The sequence below is a fragment of the Lycium ferocissimum genome, chromosome 11 (genome assembly GCF_029784015.1).
Source record: "Lycium ferocissimum isolate CSIRO_LF1 chromosome 11, AGI_CSIRO_Lferr_CH_V1, whole genome shotgun sequence".
Taxonomy (NCBI): Eukaryota; Viridiplantae; Streptophyta; class Magnoliopsida; order Solanales; family Solanaceae; genus Lycium; species Lycium ferocissimum.
The window spans coordinates 40,883,265-40,894,243 of record NC_081352.1 but is presented as its reverse complement, the minus strand read 5'-3'; positions in this window follow the sequence as shown (position 1 = coordinate 40,894,243).

The window sequence follows — 10,979 nt, the reverse complement described above, 5'->3', positions numbered from 1 at the left end:
TTTTTGAGTTTAAACCCCCAAAGCTTTATAGAGAGATGCGGGGCCGAGGATTATCCATGCTTCCAATACGGAGTCCGTGGAGTTGGCATCGTATAGGCTCCGTGATGTGGCAGTTCTTACCGAGTTAATAAATGCTTTCATCCGTCATTATTTGCCACCCGAGGTTCGTCAGGCCCGAGGTGACCGATTCTTGAATCTAAAGTAAGGAAATATGAGTGATTGGGAGTATAGCCTTCGTTTCAATTCATTAGCCCAGTATGCTCCTACCATAGTAGCCGATATGGGAGACCGAGTGCATAGGTTTATGAGTGGCTTACGGCTATATTTGATCAAAGATTGCTTGATAGCTTCACTACAGGAGGGGATAGATATCTCCCGTATTCAGGCTCATGCTCAGAATTTATAAGAGCAGCAGCAGCCGTAAAGGGGTGAGCGTGATATGGATGAGGGAGGACGAAAAGGCTAGATGCAGGTGCTAGTAGCGAGTATAGAGAGGGGTTAGAGCGGTCTGGATTCCAGATATTCAGGCTAGTCTGCGACTAGTGCACCTCCTCGGTTTGCGGACAGGAGATTTGACCGCCCCATTTATTCAGGACAGAGTCAGAGCTTGAGAGTTTCGGATTCCCAATTTGGAGGAGATCTCAGTAAGAGGAGACCACCGTTATCACGATACAGCCAGTGTGGTAGGTTTCATTCGGGTCCATATCGCCGAGGCTCTGATGCTTGCTATGCCTATGGCTAGATTGGGCATATGATGCGTGACTGTCCGTCGATGAGTGGCAGAGATAGGGCCCGGCTGCCGGGATCCGCAGCGGGGTTCTTAACATCGCGCGCCACCGTAAGGCGGACTTCCCGGCTTTAACGAGGGTCGTGGTAGGGGCAGAGAGGTAGCATCCAGTTCAGGTGGCTCCCAGCCCCGTATTTATGCTTTGATCGGACGCCAGGATCTTAAGTCCTTCCCTGATGTGGTTACAGGTAGACTATCCGTATTCTCTTATGACGTTTATGTGTTGATTGATCCGGATTCTACCTTGTCATATATCACTCCTTATATTGCTGGTCGTATTGGGGTGAAACCCGAGCTAATCAAACCTTTCAAGGTATCTACTCCTGTTGATAACCCGGTAATAGCTGGATAAATGTATAAAAATTGTACGATTGTGGTATGTGATCGTCAGACCATAGCCGATCTGATCGAGCTGGAAATGTTAGATTTTGATGTGATTATGGGCATGGATTGGTTGGCCTCTTGTTATGCTAATGTAGATTACAGGACAAAGATGGTTCGATTCCAATTCCCGGGAGAACCAGTGCTTGAATGGAAGGGTAACACAAAGATCCCCAAGAGGTAGGTTTATTTCCTATCTTAAGGTGAGGAAGATGATCGCTAAAGGCTATATTTATCATCTAGTCTGGGTTCATGACACCGAAGCAAAGCCGCCAACTATTCAGTCTGTCCCGGTAGTAAATGAATTTCCAGATGTATTTTCGGATGAACTTCCAGGTCTTCCACCGGAGCGGGAGATTGATTTTACTATTGATGTACTGCCGGACACCGAACCTATATCTATTCCTCCTTATAGAATGGCTCCAGCGAAATTGAAAGAGCTAAAGGCACGAGAAGGGATTTATTAAACCCAGTTCATCGTCATGGGAAGCACTTGTCTTATTCGTAAGAAAGAAGGATGGTTCTTTATGAATGTGTATTGACTATAGGTAGCTGAACAAGGTGACGATCAAGAATAAATATCCTCTTTCGAGAATCGATGATTTGTTTGACCAATTTGAGGGTGCCAGGTGGTTTTCTAAAATAGATCTGAGATCAGGGTATCACCAAGTGAGAGTTAGAGAAAAAGACATTCCGAAGATGGCTTTTAGAACCCGATATGGGCATTATGAATTTCGGGTAATGTCATTTGGGTTGACTAACGCTCCGGCAGTATTTATGAATTTGATGAATAATGTGTTCAGACCCTTCTTAGATATATTTGTGATCGTGTTCATCGATGACATCTTGGTATATTCCTAGTCAGAGGCAGAGCATGCACATCATCTACGTACTATCCTCGGAATTCTTCAGACTCATGAATTGTATGCTAAATTTTCAAAATGTGAGTTCTTGTTGAATTCTGTAACTTTTCTGGGTCATATTATCTCAGCTGATGGCATTCGGGTTGATACTCAGAAGACTGAAGCTGTGAAGACATAGCCAAGGCCTACAACACCTACGGAGGTCCGTAATTTTTTGGGTTTAGTATGTTATTATAGAAGGTTTGTGGAAGGATTTTCTTCTATTTCTGCGCCATTGACAAAGTTAACTCACAAATCAACAAAATTTCAATGGACCAATGCTTGTGAACGCAGTTTCCAGGAATTGAAGGATAGACTGACTTCAGCCCCAGGTCTGACGCTTCCTGAAGGATCAAAAGTTATGTTGTGTATTGTGATGCCTCCGGTGTTGGGTTGGGCTGTGTGTTGATGCAACACGGTAGGGTCATAGCCTATGCTTCCAGGCAGTTGAGGAAACATGAGAAGAATTACCCGACCCATGATCTTTAATTAGTTATGGTTATTCACGCACTAAAGATGTGGAGACACTATTTGTATGGTGTACATGTTGATATTTATACATATCACAAGAGTCTCCAGTACATTTTCAAGCAAAAGGAGTTGAATCTACGACAGAGGCGATGGTTAGAATTATTGAAAGACTATGATGTGAATATTCTATATCATCCGGGAAAAGCAAATGTGGTGGCTAATGCTTTTAGCCGTAAATCTATGGGCAGCCTAGGTGATGTTCAGCCGAAAAAGAAGGAATTAGTCTGTGAGCTCCATCAATTAGCTAGTCTAGGAGTTCGTTTAATCGATTCGGGCAACGCAGGAGTTAATATTCACAACCCAGCTGTTTCATTCCCTGATATGGAAGTAAAATGCCCCAATATGAAGATCCCCGGTTAAGTCACTATAGATATATATTTCTTCAGAAGGAGAAGTCACCATTTGAGATTTCTGCAGATGGAGTTCTCAGGTACCGAGGCAGGCTATGTGTTCCAGATGTTTCGGGACTACGTCGTCAGATTCTGGAAGAAGCTCATTACTCTCGTTATTCTATTCATCCAGGAGCAACAAAGATGTATCATGATCTTAAGTCAATATTTTGGTGGGACGAAATAAAGAGATATAGCAGAGTTTGTAGCACAATGCCCGAATCGCCAACAAGTGAAAATTGAGCATCAAAAGCCAGGAGGATTATTACAAGCTATGGAAATTCCAACCTAGAAATGGGAGGTGATCAACATGAATTTTATCGTAAGTTTTCCTTGTTCTCGGCGTAAGTATGACTCCATATGGGTAATCGTGGACAGACTTACAAAATCAGCCTATTTTCTTCCGGTCAAAACTACATATTCAGCAGAAAATTATGCAAGGTTGTATCTTAAAGAAATAGTGCGACTTCATGGCATTCCTCTATCTATTATCACTGATAGAGGAGCGCAATTCACAGCCAAATTCTGGAAATCCTTTCAAGAAGGTTTGGGAACTCAAGTGAGACTCAGCACAGCATTTCACCCACAGACTGATGGACAAGCTGAACGCACTATTCAAACCTTGAAAGATATGTGGCGGGCATGTGTACTGGATTTTGGAGGCAATTGGGATGATCATTTGCCACATATTGAATTCCCCTATAACAACAGTTATCATTCCAGCATCCAGATGGCTCCGTATGAAGCTCTGTATGGGAGGAAGTGTAGGTCGCCAATTGGATGGTTTGAAGTCGGAGAGACCCAACTGATAGGTCTAGAATTGATTCAGCAAGCGATGGAGAAAATCAAGCTCATCGAGACCCATTATTGACGGCTCAAAGTCGCCAAAAGTCCTATGTGGATAATCGCCGACGAAACTTGGAATTCCAAATCAATGATTGGGTGTTCTTAAAAGTGTCGCCAATGAAAGGCGTAATGATATTCGGCAAGAAGGGCAAGCTCAGTCCCCGATATATTGGCCCTTATAAGATCGTACGCAAGGTGGTCCAAGTGGCTTATGAACTAGATTTACCTCCAGAACTTGAATCGGTTCATCCAGTTTTCCATGTGTCGATGCTCCGTAAATGTGTTGGAGACCCTTCTCGAATCATGCCAGTGGATGATGTTCAAGTTACAGAAAAGTTGGCTTATGAAGAGGTACTCATTGCCATACTAGATAGGCAAGTACGGAGACTAAGGAACAAAGAGGTAGCCTCAGTTAAGGTTTTATGGACAAACAATAACAGAGAGGAAATGACTTGGGAAGTGGAAGAGGATATGAAGTCCAAATACCCACGGTTATTTCCACCCCTGGAAGAGATTCAAGATGAGACGCCATTATCCCCAATTATGCAATGCTTCTTTTATTGCTTTTGGGTCTTGTGTGGCTATGTAGCCCTGTGTAGCGATGTTATTTTGGGCTGTTGTGATAGGATGGTAGTGCCATATTACAGGGGAAACTCTAAAAAAAATTCTATAGAATCCCCGAGATCTTAACATTCGAGGACGAATGTTCTTAAGGAGGGGAGAATGTTACGCCCCTCGTCTTCGTCATAGTAGAACTAATGATTTTCTAGTCGAGTATGTCCTGAGAATGGAGACCCGTGCCCGAGTTTGGGGACATAAAGTGTTGTACTCCGTGTACAAAGGTATCGGTAGGTATTTTGGGTAAATTATGGAGTTAGAAACTGAACGGATCGAATCGACGAAATCTGAACTGAATCAGGAAATTTTGCAGACACTAGTCACTATCGATGGGCCGTCGACATCTGTGCACCGTCAACATGTTTCTGTACACTGAGATCTGCCGGCTCAATTCGACGGTCAAGTCGACGGACCGTCGACATGTCGGCGGGACCGTCGACCTAACCGTCAACATGTTTCTGCAATTAGGGATTTACAGGCGAAAGTTGACAAAGCAAGTCGACGGATCGTCGACCCGCTTCTCTGGAACTTTCCAGTTTCAGTAATAAATAGACGACCCTTGTTTTCATTTTTTCAGATTTCACCTTCTCCACACTTCATGAGACCTCTAGAATATTCCATACACCATATGAGCACATATCCAAGAGAAAACAAGGAGTAATTACCAAGAATCAAGTGGATTAAACGCAAAAGAGGCCTACTAGGGATGGTAGAAGCCAAGAATTCATTTGGTATAGAAGTTAGGATTTTTTTCAAGTGAAGTATATTCATCCAAAGCCCATTCCTACATATTCAAAGGTGAGTTTTGTATTCATTTCATGTTATTAAGAGTATTGAGTGGTTAAAAGACTTGGGTTAGAGAAGAAAGTAGAATATGAGTTCAAATATGGAGAAAATGGTATTTTGAATAGTAAGTTAATGTGAAACATGATTCTTAGGATGAGATGAGTATAATCTTGTAACAAATGATATTAATGACGTTGAGGAAGTGTTATGTGAAGAATAAATATAACGTTGTAGTATAGTTATGGTTATGGATGATTTGAAGGTGAACTTGAGAAGTAAACAACGTTTAACTTAAAGAATCTATTGATTATGATATTATGGGTGTTGTCATGGATGTTTAGGACTTGTTTATTGTATGGGGAAAGTTGTAAAAACAAAGGAGGTGTTGCCCAATTTTCGTTAGTCCTTTGTCATTTTAGCTTAGAATTAAACGTGTTTCTAATAATCTAACCTTAGTACAATTCTCTTGGATGTAGAATGGTGAGCTTGGAAGGAAAGCGTTTAGTTGATAAAGTTAAGAAGACGTAAAGGTATGTAAGGCTAGTCCCCTCTTTCAAAGGCATGACTTCTATGCTATGATCTCTTTTCTATATTCCATGATCATATTATATCCTAAGAGTTGAAAGTTCATGATTCTTAAGGGTTTTCTATGAGATAGAGACGAGATATGCTCCATGATAATAATGATGACAAGGATGCTAATTCAGAGATTCTGAAGCCTATGAGATGACGCTAATATGGGCTTGGTAGTGATTTTATTAATGTTGTTTCTTATTGCTGTCTCACCTCATGATATTAGTTCCTTCAAGGTGAGACGTAGCGACGATGACTATTTCATAATGTAATCGGAGGTTACCGACCTTACGTTACTCCGATAGAGTCATAGCTTTCATTTGGGCTCTCATGCATGCTTTATGTTATTTTCATGTATGGTCACACCGTGCCTACATGGACAGGAAGTATAACACTGTACCTACATAGCCGGGCAGACACACCACTGTAATGGGCAGCTTACGCCCTGGACACGGGAGGCCTGGACGCGGGCTAATGATGATCACACCGTACCTATATGGTCGGGCAGCTTATATATATGTATGATATGATATTATTTTTATTATAAAAATTAGCATGCATGACTCCGCCTTAAGAGGCAATCAGTTACAGGTTTGTTCTTCATCTTATGCTCATTCGTTTCTTTATTATGCTATTGTATATGCCTTACATACTCGGTACATTGTTCGTACTAACGTCCTTGTTCTTTTATGGATGTTGTGTTCATGTCCACAGGTAGACAAGGAGATGGCGCAGATGCTTAGAAGCTTTCTCTGCACATTTGCAGGAGCACTCCACTACTCCGGAGTCGCTATTTCTTGGTATATTCTTTTGTGAACATATTGGGGCATGGCGGGGTCCTGTCCCGCCCTTATGATTTCAGTACTTCAGTTAGAGGCTCGTAGATACTTATGTGTGGGTTGTAGATGTTAAGTGACTCCTTCCTTGTATATTCTGTACATCATTTTTGTATCCTCGTGGGATTATGCATATATACATGTTTTGGGAAGATATTTGGAGATTGTTTTGGGATAAGTCCTGTGTTGAGAATGATGTATGTCCAGGTTGAGCATGATAGATAGCATGATGAGTGGTGCTCGGTAGTCAGCTCTGGGTACCCGTCATGGCCCTCTAGTTGGGTCGTGACACCAATACTGCTCCAAAATGCTACATCATGATATTATTTAGGACTGAAGTTTCTGCTTTGTTTTGATCATGTATTTGCTGTATTATTAAGGTGATTTAAACTAACAACTGCTGCATATTTGAGCTCATCTTTATTTCCTGTTTGGGCCAACTTTTGACTATATGAAGAAGAATATGATACCACACTTTAAAGAAAAGTGGCTGCTGGTTTGAGACTTTCTGTCACTGATTGCTGTAAACTGGAGTACTATTGATCCTTGAGAGCTGCTGCCATTGCTTTTCTGTTGTTATGCAATCCTTAATCTAACTGAATCATAGGCTTGAATGAAGGTCAAGGCATGGCTTGGGTTCGGTTTTAGCCTCTTTTGATAGCCCGCCATGCCTAAGGTTCTAGAAATCTTTTGTTCTTGTGTGGCCTTAAAAATGTGAAGGTGGAAACCCCCCTTTGTGGCCTAGTCTTCTTTCAGGCTTGAGATTTTGTTGCCTGGGTATTTTTAAGAATCAAATGCCGCATTTTGAGCTATGAAATTGTTGCATCCTTTGAGTAAGTTTGTGGCACCAAGCTTGTGCAAATAATTACCACATTTAAAGACCAAACAACGATTGCGCTTAAAGATTTTACTATTGTTGCCCTACAAGGTTGTGATGGCTGTATTTGGAAGCCACCTTGTTGTCCACTTTGGAAACATTGTTGTCATCATTGCTATTGTGTATGTGGTTAATGAATTGTTTCCTTTAAGGCTATGAATAACTACTAAATTAGAGAGACTCTGTTACACTTATGAGGCTCTCAGAGTGCAGTACTTGGGTAATCTTTTCTGTTACTTGGTGCTCCTGCCCCTATTATTTCTTGAAGGAAAATTGATGCTACATTTGTTTAAGTATTTCCTCTCCCATTGATCACCTACATAGCTGCTGCTTATCATGAGTTATTATTGCTATTTGTTGTTGTTGTCTGATCATATTGCTGCTGTCACAGATGGTATCGTTGCTGAATGTTGAACCAAACTAAGGGACAAATCCTGTGCCATTTTGTTGCATTAACCGCTGCACACTTGATCTTACACCTTGATACTTTCCCTAGCGAAACTAGCACACTCGGGCTGCTAATATAATGCTGTAAAACTATGACTGCCCTAGGTTTTTTTTTTTTTTTTTTTTTTTTTTTCAAGAAACTGATACTACACATGAGATGTTCTAGCCGTTGCCTTTGAAGGAGGACTATGGCCAGTCTCTAAATTGACGCTACACTACTTAAAAGTTTGCTGCCATATTGTTCTGTCTTTGCTAATCAATGCAGCTGTTATCTAGTACCCTACTTGGCTGCTGTATTTTGATGAACTATTAAGAGCAGCTATTTGTTTACAGGGAACAGAAGCAGCATTTGAGAAAATCAGCTACTGCTACTTATGTAATGAGCTGTTGATCTCTTGTTTTAAGCGAGCAAATTACTGTACTTGGTCAAGATTACTTATTTGAACAGAATACTCCGCTTGGGCCGATGAAGAATATTTAACTTGAGGCCACATTTTTAAAAGAACAGATTTCTATACTTGATGAAAATTTACTGATTTGAATAGATACTTAACTTGAGGACGCCTAGTCTGGAAAGGTTATCCCTCGGTTTAGGCAATGATGATCTCACAGTGATATCACGAGGTAGGAACCAACATACGCTTGGCAGGGCAACTAGAATGGCCACTAGTTTGCACCCGCGACATGATTCGGGTTCCTGTGCCATATTCGGAACCGTGAGTCTGAGCCTCCGTAATCAAAGCTATCAAAGTTTGATACGAGTCCGAGGGATAATATTATTTATGTTCCTAAAAGTCACCCTACGGGGTGGCTTATCATTTTGACTAACTATTTTCCTTTTCATTGTGCGAGGTACCAATAAAACAAGCATGGAAAGCAAAGCTTAAGGATGAAGTAAAAGGATCAGATGCTCAGAGCTTCGGACAAAGACTAGAAGAGTATCAGATTTGGGCCCAAGGCCGCCAAAGCTAAACTTTCTTCCCTTCTTGATTTTTACATAAAGCATGCTTATTTTATATGTTTACATTCATCTTGTATGAACGTGCTTTTTTGTTGTAAATGTTTTGGTATGGATATTGAAACCCTTACATGTTAGAACCTCGGATTTGGGTAGACGATGTTTCAAAACTGTATCCAAACGATAAAAGAGTTGCATTCCAATTGATTAAACCGAATAAAAATGGAAGTATATTTTCTTGCACAAAGTTGATTATCTTTGAACATGTCGTTAAAAGTATATTTTATAATTTGGGAAAGCTTAAGAAAAGAAAGCAAAGAAATATTTGAGCTAGACCCAACTTAACGAATTCAAATAAATGGAATTTCCTTCGGGCCCGAGTCCGGGAAAATAGTTCGAGGATATGGTTGACTAAAGAGATAAAATGTGGATAACTTATGAATTAAAAAAAGACTATATATATATATATATATATATATATATATATACACACACGCATACATATATACATATATACATATATACATATATACATAGATATATACATATATATAGATATATAGATATATATATATCTGTGTGTGTGTGTGTGTGTGTGTGTTTTGATTATATAGGAAACTAATCAAAACATAAGCAGTTCATACATAATCACACATTGAAGCTCGAAGGTCAACCGTATTCTATGGATCCTTAATACTAGGGTGCCTAACACCTTCCCCAGGGGATCACCAGAACCCTTACCTTGAACTTTGGATTAAGAAGGATTTTTCACGGTGTATGAATAAACCCTTCAAAACTAGTTTTCCTAATTTCCTAAAAATTAGGTGGTGACTCTTTTAAAACAAAGTCCGAAAAAGCACCAACGATTTCGAAGTAGCTTTTCCGAGCGCTAGCCCCGCCCGCAAAAATGCGAACCATTACACTCATGACTTAGACAAACGGGTTCGACATAATTAAAAACAGGATTTGACTAAGTCTAGGTAATCAGAAACAGGATGCAGAAGTATAAAAATCCTGCAGTTTTGAACCAGCAAGCACAGTACAAGCAAAACAAGGTTTAAATAGATTTAGGTACTCAGCATAAGAATGGTTTTTTAAGTCCTAGTCAAGTTTTAGTAGAGTAAAATCAGTACAAATATAAACAGGATACATATGTACTAAGACTTAGGTAAAATGAAATGAAAGAAAGCAACAACTATGACATCCAGTTTGCAGAAAAATTCCGAGGAAGAAGAATAATTGAAGGCTTTCGAATAGCCTAAGTGATTTGGACTTAGCACTTCATTTTAAAGTAGGACTTTACTATTCAAGTTTCAACTTAGCCAGCTCTTTTCTCCCTTTGAGGATCAATGTTCTTAGGTGGATAGTCCCTTTTCTTTAACTATGCTAGCCATACTTGATCAAACAGCAGGTTCATTTTATTGTAATTCTTGATTTAGTGATAAGGATGAAAGACTGATAGCATGGATATGGTAAACACATATCCCATAGTCCTGAGGGCATGCCATGGCATCTTTTATTTGAGCGGAAAGATACTATGAGCCATGTTATACGTGGTTCTTCTCAATCCCCACTCTAAGATGCCTTTAAAAGGCTTTTCTAGATCATGTGACTTAGAGTTCACATATACACACATTATGACCTTCTCCCCTTATCATTCAACCAAGTCAAGCACCAACAGCAAAGACAACTAACATTTACAGGTTAACTCAACTTAGAGGACTGATTATGATAGGGTTTTAAGTTCTTCCATCTTTAACAGAGTCCTATATGGTCCAAGTGTTTCCTTTTTAAGGCTATTTTAACATGGATCGAATCAAAGTGATTCTAGCAAAATATGGACCTCATAGACAACACTACACACAACATGCCTTCATCAAAATATCAGTTTCACTCTATCACCCTATCATTAGTCATGTTTGTTACACCATCAGCAGGTTAGTTTAAGTATCTTGTGACCAAAACAGGACACTCATGTTGAAAACTGGGCAAGCAGCAGATATCAACATACACTTCAAACTATTTCATTTTTTACAAGGATAAAACTA